Here is a 13,995-nt window from a genome sequence, read left to right as displayed (position 1 = left end):
TTTTGGGAAAAACGGATTTCGAGTTCTCCGTGCCAAAGACGAAAGGGACCAACCTGACTTTTATCAGCAAGAGGTGCAAAAGCCAACATCTGTCATGGTATAGAGGTGCATCAGTGCCCATGGCATGAGTGACTTGCATATGTGTGAAGGTACCATTGGCGCGGATGCGTATATTGGGATTTTAGAGAGATATATGCTGCCATCAAGACGATGTCTTTTTCTAGGAAGTCAATGGTTATTACAGCAAGATAATGCCAGGCCTCATTCTGCACGTGCTACAACAGCGTGGCTTTGTAGACACAGAGTGCGTGTGCTTGACTGGCCTGCCTGCAGTCCAGATCTGTCTCCTACTGAAAATGTATGTCGCATCATGAAGAGGAGAATCAGACAACAACGACCACAGACTGTTGAGCAGCTGAAGTCTTGTATCAAGCAAGAATGGGCAAAAATTCTACTTGCAAAACTGCAACAATTAGTATCCTCAGTTCCCAAACGATTAAAAAGTGTAATTAAAAGGAAAGGTGATGTAACACAGTGGTAAACATGCCTCTGTCCAAACATTTTTTTGAGTGTGTTGCAGGCATCACATACATACATATATACATACATACATATATATATATATATATATATATATATATACAAAATACAAGTTGGTCAGTGAAAACATTGGAAATTTTTTCTTTGTACTTTTGTCAGTTAAATAAAGGTTCAAGAGAATGAACAAATCACAGATTCTTGTTTTTATTGCATTTTACAATTTATCCCAACTTTTCTGGAAATGGGGTTTGTACATTTACACTTATTGTCACTATGACCTTTGAAAAGAGCAAAATCTACAGTGCATTTCAGCTATGGCCCATATAGCCACCATCAGAAACACCTTATATTATGTAACTAATTGAACTCAACTGTATTTCAAAAACCTGTGAAAACAAGTCACAGACCTATATTTTTTCTTTGATCAGCATAATTCATCATTACACTTTTATGGGAAACAAATTAATGAATTGTCATTGTAACGATAAATTATGCAAACCAAAGAAAAATTGCAAGTTTGTGACTTGTTTTAATTTTAGAATACCATGGTGTTCAATCAGTTACATGATATGAACAGTGGCGATTTCTCAGGGCCAGCAAAGCCTTCACTGCTGGCCTAACATGCCAAATAAATAAATATTTTTCATCCTTTCATTCTCAATCACCTTTTTGCCTATGTATTTTTAATTGCTTTCCACTCTTAACTAATCTACAAACAAATAGAGAAAAACGAAAAGTTTATCCAGTCAGAATTTATTCCTTGATGCTTACAAGCAAAGTGTGACAACTGTTTCACAAATTGCAAGCCCAAAGCCGAGCTCTTTAGCCGAAGCAGCGCATGAGTCTGAGCTCCACCCCGTCAGGCCTTCAGAATTTCTACAGAATCCCTCAACAGTGCAAATGAATGGGCAACTAAAATCAGATTGTCAGATTCATGAGCCAATCAGATTGATTTATTTGTTCTTGGTGGGTGTGATCTTTAGGATATGTCCTGGTCGAGGCCTTCTAGCTGGCCTTGAGCGATGCAATCACGCTTTAAGTGATGTAATTTGAAAGCAAGCGCGAGATCTTGCTGACGAGTCGACTGTCACTGCCACATCGCCACTGAGAAAGAGATCCTTACGGATTTAAAAACACGAGATGTTTTGCATGATCGTGTGATTGCTTAATTTATTAATCGGGAAAGGAAGACTGATTTTCACTTCAAGCAAATTGGTAAGTGCTTTTTGCATTGTTATAGCAACATCAGGAGTTTTCTAAGTGTAAATTAGGCTGCTGGAGCATTCAGTGTCGGATCAAGTTTTGAAAAGTAGTCAGATATTACAACTTTCTACTAGGAAAAGTGCAATGGAATGCATCTTTAAGTCAGAATTACAACTTGTAGGCTCGTGCAGAAATTATCAACTCCGATTTCGCCGAGATGCAGGGGCATGATGTCACATAAACATGTCGCAACTCAGGGAGATATACAACGTAAGTGATAAACATTCACTTTATTAAGTAATATCGATAAATGAGTTTGTTGATATTAAAGCTTGTTTAACAAACGCTTGCAGAAACAGGTGTATAAAACATTATAATCTCTTTTGATAATCGTACACCTGAATTGTTTATCAGTTGGGTTGCTAGGAGACATCTCTAATGAGAGTCAAACCCTTGCTAAGCTAACGGGAGCATTGCAGTTCCGAATATCGGAGAACAGAATGCATTTATGGTTGGAGATATGAAGTATGAATATCCCACATCCAACTTGAATGGAACGCAGCATAACCATGTACCCTGACGAAACGAAATTTATTGCAAGCAACATTTAAATCACAAATTTTATTAGATAGATTTTTCCAGGTATTATAGACCTCCTTGGTCGATTCATATGAAAAATTATGATTTTGAATGTCTGTCCGGGAGACGTTCATTTCTCAAAACAGTCATGCTGCAGTTAAAATTAAGCTTGCTTGATCATTAAGTGTCGTTTCAAATTCTGGCTTTCATGCGTGTTTTTAAAATGTCAATTGGTATTACTAGTTAGCTGCGACATAATGTATGATGCCCAAAGTCATAGGGTGTCTTATTCATTGTGAAACTGTGTTTTCTTAATGGCATGAATCACACTGAAGGCCTAGACTTTAATTGCACGGCCCGCCACTGGATATTAAGTATTTCTGGTGGTGGCGAGATGGACCATAGTTGTTAGTAACAGAAAAGCAATGCAGTTTTTGTTCTTTTCACTGGCCATTTTTACAATAAATAAAATAAAAAATTTCACCGGCTTTATCCTTTAATGTAAGTCTAATTTATTGATCTTCTCCAGCAGCTGCTCCTATGCTCCACAAGTAGGTATCGTTGAATAACCCTTCATACACATTCAATGCATGGCAAAACTGGAAATAGAAACCAAGTGGATTCTGTTAAAATCCACTCAGACTGAGTGGATTCTGTTCTGTTCTTTTTTCACCTATAAATGGTAAGATTAGCCTACCATTTCCTTTTTACCGTCTACGTACTGAGTCAGTAATGTCTTTGCTCTAGCAGGGGGCATGTCACAATTCAAAAGGTGGCCTAATTTGACATGATTATAAGAGTCTTATTAACTTATACTAGCAGAATCTGCCTTTTGTCTGTTTATGTGCAATAAGAGTCATTTTGAAACCTTTTCCCCAATGCAATGAATGTGTATTGGGAGGCTATACTCTGTTCCACAATTGTGAAGTACAGGAGCAGCTGATGAAGACGATCAGCAATATTTAGACTTATGTCATGGCCACTACACTCCACAACCCAACCTTCAATAAAGTTCAATATCACTTCAAGGGAAGTGGCCAAGTCCTGATGTTAATAAACCAAAGGTATGAGGCTGTGCCCAGCAATGAGAACAGGTTGCAGATAAAAAAGCCTGAAGACAAGGTAATGAAGATGTGATCAGACGGTGCGATTTCAGCAATCTTTGCATTCAGTCACAAGATAAAATGTTACTATCAGGAAGTGACAGGGGCTCTTACTGTGATTAAAGGAATAGTTCACCCAAAAATTACTGCCAGGGGAGCTTTCTTCCAAACAACTTCAGTAAATGGAGTCCAGCCTTCGGCTTCAAAAAGGACAACAAATGTCCATAAAATGACTCCATACGGCTCGTGTAGTATAATCCAAGTCTTCTGACACCATGCGATTGATCTGCGAGTAGAAAAAATAATAATTTTGATCCACTAATTCATGAAAATCTGCATTGAATTTACTTCCTTATAACCAAACCTCGCAAGATGGAGGTCTCACTGTTGCAATACCAAACCTCGCGCAGCCACAGTGGCCCCACAATATCAAATGGATAAATAATAATGGATTTTATTGGATAAAGGATATACAGCATAGATCAAATTAAATTTTTTGCCACTCTCAGAGTGATCGTATGGTGTCAGAAGACTTGTCCAACTTTGACTATGCTAATTTCAGATTAAAAACAGTCCACTCTTTCCACACCTGGATTGCCATGGTCATCTGCTATAGATCTCCACACGCACAGTCTTTCCACATGACCTGAAATCACAAAATAAATAAATAATTTGAAATACTCTTTATTCCATTCACACACACCAGCATATGTTCCACAGACACAATGCAAAACCTCAACAAGAAATTCAGTTCTAATGAGGGTTGAAAAGTGAAGGGGGTTAGCCCTAGCAAACATCTCCTCTGTGCTTCCGACTACGGTCTGGAAGCTGAGCAAGAAAGGCTAAAAGTAACGTTACGTTTTTGGCTGCTATGTAACATTAGCTATTTTTACAGGAAGCAACGTTATTTACTTGACTTAGCGGCATCATATTACTACCTACTTGTCCAGTGTTTGGAACGTCAGGTACAAGCTTAGACTAAACTGGTGCACAACTTTGTCCTGTACACATACATCTTAATTGTTAAATTATATTTCAATTTTCACAGGCTAAAGGGAGAGCATCTGGCCACTTGCATATGTGTGAGCATCAATGGACCCCCCACCACCCAATTCCCCTATAGAAGAGCCCTGGAGCTCTTCTACCAAATGCCCAGAAAAATAAAATGCTCACAGGCAGGATGTAGCCTATGTCACCAAGTTTTAGCTTGAGAAAATCGGTGCAGAAGCCATTATTAACATTTTACTTCATTTTAAATAAATGGTGTAAATCATGTTGTGTGTCATTTCATTCTTTGATATAAATTTCTACAGTTAAATGCCAAAAGCTCTAAATTAAGTAAATTAAGACAGAAAAGGCAAACATGAATAATCCTAACTATGATGATCATGAGGTCACTTTATTAATTTTAAGCTATTCCGAAGCACGTGAATACGGGCCGGCGTCGCATGCTCGTGGACACCACTGCTGAAAAAAAAAATCTAGGAGAAACCCTTAACACATTATTAGAAATATCAATTGATAACAATTGTGTCATCTCTTTTTTGTAAATTATCTCTTCATATGTTTATAATGCAATGAGCTTTCAGCCCCTGCATTCAGCTGGCTTCTAGTAAAATGTATACTAACATACTAGAACGAAACGAAGAATAAAATTAAATAAGAGTAGAATAAATAGAATAAAAAACACTTTGAATCCCCATGTCAACATATTGGAGAAAATATAAAAAAAATTTGTTATATGTTATCTAAAAATTGCTAATTGCTCCTTTAAGCTCATACTGTATTTAACTTTTACCGAATGTGTTATATCCATTTTTTTTTTAATAACAAATATTAATAATTAGGTTATGTAGGTAATATATATCCCAACCAGCACTCTAGTCCAGAAGACGGCAGTAATGCACCATAAAGTTGCCAACCCCATAAAACTTTGTAAGACAATGACAAACCTTTATGTGACCTAGTGCAAGTTCAGTTGGACTGTCTTAGCACCAAGGTTATATTTTCTTAACTCCTTATGAATTCTCCTTTCTATCTTTCCATGACTTCATGACATTTTCCATTGAGGTTAAGGGATAATTCTGGTATTTGTAAACCTGGGCCCTATTTTCCCATGTTTTTGGGTCGAAATGATTAATTGGGACCAAAATGTTTGCAATCGATCCAATATTTTGCGAGAACATTGTAACCAGCAAATGCGAAACGGCTGCAATGTAATCATGCGGGGCATGTGTACATACTACTGGATTCATGAATTATTGTTTTTGCCGTTATCCTGCCATGCTTTCGTGTGTACTGATGCCAGGTCAACAAAATAACTTTAGCCCCCACTCTGTCTGCAGCAGTTCTATCTTTTTTGTCAGGTAAAAGTGCTTTGGTGTAGGATTTCTTCTTCTGTTTGACTAGCAGTTGTCATCCCGGTGAAATCGGTCACTGCAAACACGATGGTCTGCAAGGTGCAGTGTACAGACAGGAGTGTTTTCATCCATTTGCAGCACAACTAGCCACAACTTCAGCGTGTCCCTGTCCCCCAAAGTCTGTGAAAGCTTTTCCTGTGATGCACTTCATTTTGTTGCCACAATTCGGAATTGTGCAAACTTGAATCATTGTTTGTTTTTTTAATCTTTTAGATAATAGTAAACTACGCTTCCTGTACTCCAACTCTATAACGTTACTCCACTCTTCCCCAGACGGATCTCATTTACACTGTTGTCTTCCTGCAACAGCTCACCTCCCGTGAGATTTCAGAGCGAGACTTCTCCTTGAGAAATACTTCTGTTACATGTTAGACACACGTCTATCTCTGTAGGGATTCTTTCCATAATGTTGTCAGACATTTATAATAACAATAATCAAGAATCACTGAGCCCATCAGTGCCAAAAACAAGCACATTTAGTGGACGTACTCTGAGTATATGTACACGTGCCCCGCATGATTACATTGCAGCCGTTTCATGGTTATAGTGTTCTCGCTCAATATTGAACCGATTCCAAACATTTTTGTCCCAATTAATCATTTCAACCCAAAAACATGGGAAAATAGGGCCCAGGTTTAAAAATACAGGAATTATCCTTTAAGGAAAGTAGTTAGGAATTAGGTTGGCAAGCTGACTAGCTTCTAGTACTGCCATCGCAAGGACACACGAAAGAATCTTGCTCTGGTGTGCCTCGGTTCAGGTGTGACCAGGGCAAAGTAATGAAAAGCTATGCATTTACATTTTTTTTTCTTCTGATAATCTCTTAGTTATACCAACACTGTTGTTGTGACAAAGGATTGGACTTCTAGGTGACGTAGATTAAGGTCTATATTTACAATATGGTTCCTAATTGTCTATAAGCTATCCAGCCTTCCTCCAAGTTAGATTTTACAACAGATAAACAGCTTTTATGGCAGTAAACAGCTGTTCTACTTAGGATTGATAATAGGGCAAATGCAACAAATGTGAAAATCATCTTAGCATACATTCAGTGTGGGCAATACATACTGTGCGTGAGAAACTGTTGTCAGATGACTTCAAACTGCCTGTTCACTCTCACCTGGCTGTTGGGGCCTCCTTAAATACCCCCGATTATCCACCTATGGAGAAACAGGCATTTGTTTAGACAATCCATGCAAACCTTTTGGCCTTTTCCAGACAAACATACATGAGAGACAGAAATGTTCATTTCTAATTTGAAAGTTGCTTTTTTTCTTATCACACATTACAGATAGAACCAAGGTCACCCTAAGATGCAAAACACTATAAATCTATGGGAATCTGTAATTAAAACAAGCATACAAGTCCACCATCCAAACTTGAAGTTTGGCCACTAATGTATTTCATTAGCTTAACTGTAGTGTCTAAAATTTAACATTAGCTTGAAAGCAGAAAATCAGTGAGAACAAGGGTGTTTTTGCATGATAATGTAATGATGCACTTAACATTAGCTACATTACTGCACTGCATTTATAGATCAGTTAGCTTTAGCCATTTAGTTTTCCTTTAATTAATCTTGGTTGACCATCAGCTATAAAGTTGCAGCAGGATGGGTATCGTAAGGATTTTATCAATACTCCTTATCAGTTCGGTTCTTTATCGATGCTCTTATCGGTTCTTTTTCATTACTAAATGAAAATATATTTTAATTTCAAAAATAATAATTTCAGAACAGGATTAGAATTTGTTTATATATTTTAAATATAACTAAATGTTGCTTCTAGTGCAGCAACAGTAATGTTTACAACAGCAAAGTCACTATATAAACTCAATATCTCACTGGAAACAAATCTAAAATGTCAATAAAATAATATTCCTGACATCAAAATACTGAGTGAAGTTTAGAAAGAATGAAGAACACAGACAACAGTCAGTATCATTCATTCCTCCTGTTCTCCTCCCTCTGCTGCTGATGTGTTTCATTGCCTGCATGTACCGCTGGTAGAGAGGAGAGGCTGGTTTGTCTCAGCCAGTAGCTAAGTTTACAAGAATCTGCCAAATCTGCCTAAGACAGCGCTACAGGGAGACAGGAAGGACAGCTGATCGTCCTCGCAGTGGCAGACCACGTGTAACAACATCTGCACAGGATCGGTATATCCGAATATCACACCTGCGGGACAGGTACAGGATTGTAACAACAACTGCCCGTGTTACACCAGGAACGCACAATCCTTCCATCAGTGCTCAGACTGTCCGCAATAGGCTGAGAGAGGCTGAACTGAGGGCTTGTAGGCCTGTTGTAAGGCAGGTCCTTACCAGACATCACCGGCAACAACGTCACCTATGGGCACAAACCCACCTTCGCTGGACCAGACAGGACTGGCAAAAAGTGACACTGACGTGTCGCGATTTTGTCTCACCAGGGGTGATGGTCAGACTCGCATTTATCGTCGAAGGAATGAGCGTTACACCGAGGCCTGTACTCTGGAGCGGGATCGATTTGGAGGTGGAGGGTCCGTCATGGTCTGGGGCGGTGTGTCACAGCATCATCGGACTGAGCTTGTTGTCATTGCAGGCAATCTCAACGCTGTGCGTTACAGGGAAGACATCCTCCTCCCTCATGTGGTACCCTTCCTGCAGGCTCATCCTGACATGACCCTCCAGCATGACAACGCCACCAGCCATACTGCTCGTTCTGTGCATGATTTCCTGCAAGACAGGAATGTTAGTGTTCTGCCATTGCCAGCGAAGAGCTCAGATCTCAATCCCATTAAGCACATCTGGGACCTGTTGGATCGGAGGGTGAGGGCTAGGGCCATTCCCCCCAGAAATGTCTGGGAACTTGCAAGTGCCTTGGTGGAAGAGTGGGGTAACATCTCACAGCAAGAACTGGCAAATCTGGTGCAGTCCATGAGGAGGAGATGCACTGCAGTACTTAATGCAGCTGGTGGCCACACCAGATACTGACTGTTACTTTTGAATTTGATCCCCCCCTTTGTTCAGGGACACATTATTCCATTTCTGTTAGTTGCATGTCTGTGAAACTTGTTCAGTTTATGTCTTAGTTGTTGAATCTTTTTATGTTCATACAAATATTTACACATGTTAAGTTTGCTGGAAATAAAAGCAGTAGAAATTGAGAGGACGTTTCTTTTTTTGCTGAGTTTATATATCATGCCATATTAGGATACTACTGGTTAGAACAGATATTGTTTAAAACAGACCTGGTGAAAACAACTTAGATTCCTGGACAGTTTTTGTATTTTTGATGCCCAAAAGTGAAATAGGCCTGTGGTGATTCCAAGCATTTCTTTTGTATGTGTTTGACTATAAAGGAACCCAAGGAAATAGGCAAGGGTAAACTATAATCTGACTATTAATTTTAATGTTTGCTTCAATGTCGAAATATGCATTTCCTGAAGAATGCGGGTGATTGCTAATCAACAATGCTGATGGATGCTGCTGCAGTATAGTTCAATTCAATTCAATGGGGCTTTATTGGCATGAAAGTTTGGAGAAACAATGTCGCCAAAGCTTCACAATAATATGTTGTCCAAATATTTGGACAGTACACAATAACAGTAATATAAACCTTAATATAACATTAAGATAGATATATATTGATTATGTATGTACAGTATATCATATGCTTGCATGCTGTCGAAGAGTGACCACATATTCTGTTTTCTTTTGGTTGCCATGATTTTTTGTGTATTCCTTTTTCGACTGCCAATTTGTGGTCACTGAGCCTATACTTAGTTAGGATCTGTCTCTGCTTTTTAACTCTGACAGTAGAGATATATTCTGACAATTCATAATCTCTTTTTAGGGCCAGATAACATTCTAATCTTCTTTGGCTTTTAGTTTCTTCTTTCCAATGTTCCAAATAGGTTTCTTTACATTGCATTATAATTTGGTTTACTCTGATTGGGGTTTGGAAAGCAGTGTTGTTGTGAGACTGGTCATAGTGTGTCTGATGGGGGCATTTAGTCTCAGGACCAACTGACATAGGGGCTCTTTTCTGGGCTCAGCTCTTGGGTTTGGAGGGCTTTGGAATGGAGGGTGTCTAGGGGGCTGGATTTAAGGTGATTAAAAAATTTGAGTGCTCTCGTTTGAATGTTGATTGGGTATCTGCCTAATTCTTCTCCACATGCATTTGTTGGTGTTTTTCTGTGTAAGTGTAAAATGTATCTGCAAAATTCTGCATGTAAAGATTCTGTTGAGTGTTTGTCCCAAAGGGTATAACTATGATGACTTAATGGACCCCACACTTCACTATATAGTGTAATGGGCTGGTTGACACGATTAAATATTTTAAGCTTTCTATAAGTAGAAGTGGTTGCTAAACTGTTACAAGGTGATTGCTATGCATTTAGTGGTTTCATTTAGTGTTACTTGGTGGTTGCTCTGTGATTTCAAGTGGTTGCTAAGGTGTTTGTAAGTGGTTTGTAGGTTTATGGCAATCGGGAGCAGACCATAATAAGCAATACCTTGCCCGTAGCAATCACAGGACAGACCATAATTACAGTGCAGAGCCCATAACAACCATAAGATCTCCCATAATAATCAATATCTAGCACACAGAAACCAGGGAACATCCCATATTTATCAATACAGAGCCTATAGCATGCACAAAATATATGCAGCACATCAAATGAAATGACCTTAATTACTATCTCATCAATCTGTGGCCTTTACAAAGCAGATTTACAGAGCAAAATTTGTGAATTAGCCTTTGATTCAAAGCACTGTCACAACCTTGTATGTGGTAATTCTCACAATTTGTCACTGTATTAAATAATTCAAGCATTTAAAGGTGCAGTATGTAAGATTCAGAAACCCTTGTTATTAATGACACCTGTGGCTGTTAAGTGAACTGCAGCCATCCACCTGTTGCTCGTGCTCGTGCACACACTCCATAGGGACGCGAGCGAGCATCGGCCAAAACAATGATGTAAAGTACAAAGAGAATGTGATTCACCGGCATCATGCTAATAGATGAGGTAGCATAATTAAAATTATACAGTTATGATTGTTTTACTACAAACTTTGAGACTAAATTAAAATTACTTATCAGCTAACATAGCATACTGATACACACATACAGCTACATACTACCGAACTATACCAGACAGTTTACTGTTGCAGTGCAGTTATGATGCACTATTGTATGTTTTGTATGTCATATGTTGTACTACAATCAAGAAACCAGCAGGCAAGATGAAGTTAGCTAAAATTACACACATCAATCCTTATGGCACTATATTTCACATGCTTTGCAGTTATTTAAGCTTACCTGTCCAATAAGAAGAATGCCAATTCAGGGTTGGTTTTGATCCCCAAAACCGAACGAAGGTTGCCCTGCCGATGTTCGCTCTAGTTTTCGCTCAGCCACGATCACGTTCCTGCTTAGCCAGACGGGATTCAGTAGATAAATGTTTTGGCTTACTCAGAGTTTGTGTAGGAGTCAGTGTTGTGCTGGGAGCCAGACGTTTGCTGGATTCCATCTCTAAGATAACGTTACCTAGCGTTGCATTTTGTTGCCGCTGTTGAATAGCGGAAGATAAGCTATTACTGAGGCAAGGCTCTCGGGAGCGCGCATAAACGTCACATCCTTTGGATTTTCCTGGCAAAAGTGACCCGCTCCCTTTGCATGAAAATCAGTCGACAGGCTTTAATAGGCAACCTAGGAAGGGCTCATTTTTTAAGTTGCATTACAAGCCATACACACATTGGCAAAAAAAAAAAAAAAAAAAGGCGAATATTACATGAAAATTGTTACATATTGCACCTTTAAGAAAACCAATTATGAAAAAACAAAGTGCTATTTTTTTTTTACAGGGTACAATGACAACTAGTACCCCTCCACAAATTACATAAATCCATAAAGTCAAGTTTCTGTAATTTTTCATTCATTTCTTTGTTATCACGAACAGGAAAAATCTATAAAATATTACTTCACATTTTATGTAAAATTACATTTTTGAATCTGTAAATGTACTATAAACTGCCATTAAAAAACATAATACTGATGTAATCACAAATTATGGTTAATTACCTGTCATTTTAAAGGGTAAAACTTTAAATTACGGCAAATATCTGTAAACAACAGGCATTTCATTGTTTTATGGGGGGGTAGATCTGTAAAAAAAAAAAAAAAAAAAATCCTGTAAAATTATTACTATTATTTATTATTATTATTATTATTATTATTTTATTTTTTTTACAGTGCAGCTAACATATTTGTAAACTCAGTGATAATCTTATTTATGTTAGTATAAATGTATTTAAATTTTAAATGTAGCCTACATTACATTTTCCTATACCTTGCCATAACAGGGTGGACATGTTATGCCTGACCAAAAATGACTATCAACACGGAATTAGAAAACAGAGCAGCGTAATATCACAAATAGTCTTTATTCTTTAAACGCCTATTAAATTTGTAATCGGTTGAAATTAAACATTATAAATACCATAACTTGTACAGGCACTTAAGTCACAAAATTGTAGAAATCACCCATAAAATGAAGGCAGATGTTAAACGAAAGTTAGAAGCCAACATGTGTTCGATTAACTGTGACTTTCAAAAATAAATCTATCCAGAGAAATACTTACTGAAGTGAAGAAAATAAATAAATAAATAAATAAAGTCACAAAGCCAACATTTGCCGATTCACCATCCCCAAAACAGAGTGACTGCTCTATGTGGTTGAGTGTGCTGCCATCTGCTGTCAACTCCATAAACAACATCAGGACCATGGTCAGCTCTGTCTCATCATTCCATACGGAACCAGAAGTTTTTATGTTGCTAAAACATCTGGATTAGCACTACCATACTAGGTTTAAGCCTCTTAAACACATGTAGGCCTACACACGTCTACATTTAACACCACTACGGAAGCAAGATATAAAGTAGAAACTGCGAGATATAATGTGTGAGATATATATTGGCTTATGTATCGACTATATTTCGCAGTTACTTTATATCTTAAGTTAGAATAACCATTTTTATTTTTCCTCTGAGTTGAGATCAAGGCACCATACTGTGTCTGTATGTTCTGCAAAGTCTTTGTAGTTCATAGTAGGCTTCTTTTCCTGTATATTCTGTAGCCTATTTATTTGACTTATAAACAGGATGTAGATCGATGTGTCGATTTTTTGTCACCTCTTCATTGTGCCTTCTAATGCCCATCCTGTAGCCTTCATCTAACTGTTCAGCAATGCTAAGCTTCCCAAAAAACTGTAGCCTCGTAGCATTGTCTAGATGGCTGCGGCTACTTTCATGACGTTTGCATTTTTCAGAAAGATGTTTTAAGTCTCGTACCCACAACGCTTCGGTGCCAGGACTTTGATATAGCATACAGGGAAAACAATAAAGGCATTACTTACACCGCATCCAGCTAGTCAACTCCGTTTACCATAACACGAGCTGGAGAAAGCGCGGGTGAAAGCTCTTCCTCGATCACTTGACGACTGCTGAATTTGTAAATCTGAAGCAGCCAGAGAGTAGCCTCAGGTCACCTGCTTGCCAAAAGTTTAAGGACCTACATACACACTCATTTGGCCGGCGCCCTGCACACCGGAAGTATAGCCTTTGTATTCACACAGAAATGAACCAAATACATTTTTTGATAAAAATTAAATTAAATTAAAAATATTAAATAAATGCTAACACATGCATAGTATGACCAAATGTTATTTCATAATTATTTTGCAATATATAATTAACTTATGTAGTTTAACACGTTTAAGTAGCCTTCTTCTCTGGATAACTTGAAGGGGGCGGTGCCACAGCGCCCCCTATTGACCAGCCGCCACTAACTAATTGGTCTATAATTCCCACAATGTTGGGGGTCCTTACCTTTCTTGTAAATAAATGTTATTAGTGAGACTCTAAGAGAAATGAGAGAGAGTTTAGAATTCCAAACATCATTATAAGTTTCTAATAATATAGGAGCAATAATTGTGTCAAATGTCTGATAAAATTCAACTGTGTAATCATCTGGCCCTGGAGATTTATTATGAGTAAAGGACTGAACAATGACACGATGAACAATTTGGGTATCTTTATACCTTCTTTATACCAAGCTATGCTCGAAATCAGTCTTAGAATCACCAGTAGGAACCTCATTAATATTATACAGGCA

At 38.1% G+C, this 13,995-nt stretch overlaps 1 protein-coding gene and 1 long non-coding RNA gene across 4 annotated transcripts in view; one reads left to right on the top strand and one right to left on the bottom strand.

Annotated features, from left to right (window-relative positions):
• The window catches only part of LOC127429361 (G-protein coupled receptor 12-like), a 58,442-nt gene that overhangs the window by 33,395 nt on the left and 11,052 nt on the right, over nucleotides 1–13,995 (top strand). The gene's annotated exons all lie outside the window — the stretch shown is intronic.
• LOC127429380 (uncharacterized) lies at nucleotides 769–13,414 on the bottom strand. 2 transcript variants are annotated; one of them, XR_007895269.1, is made up of 5 exons: nucleotides 13,238–13,414; nucleotides 11,142–11,250; nucleotides 6,914–7,005; nucleotides 4,015–4,071; nucleotides 769–3,711 (listed from the first exon to the last, which is right to left on the bottom strand). It is a non-coding gene; the product is annotated as an uncharacterized LOC127429380 (long non-coding RNA). The 2 variants fall into 2 exon arrangements; XR_007895268.1 differs by lacking the exon at nucleotides 11,142–11,250.

The sequence above is a fragment of the Myxocyprinus asiaticus genome, chromosome 38 (genome assembly GCF_019703515.2).
Source record: "Myxocyprinus asiaticus isolate MX2 ecotype Aquarium Trade chromosome 38, UBuf_Myxa_2, whole genome shotgun sequence".
Lineage (NCBI taxonomy): Eukaryota > Metazoa > Chordata > Actinopteri > Cypriniformes > Catostomidae > Myxocyprinus > Myxocyprinus asiaticus.
This window is presented reverse-complemented; position numbering and strand designations above follow the sequence as displayed.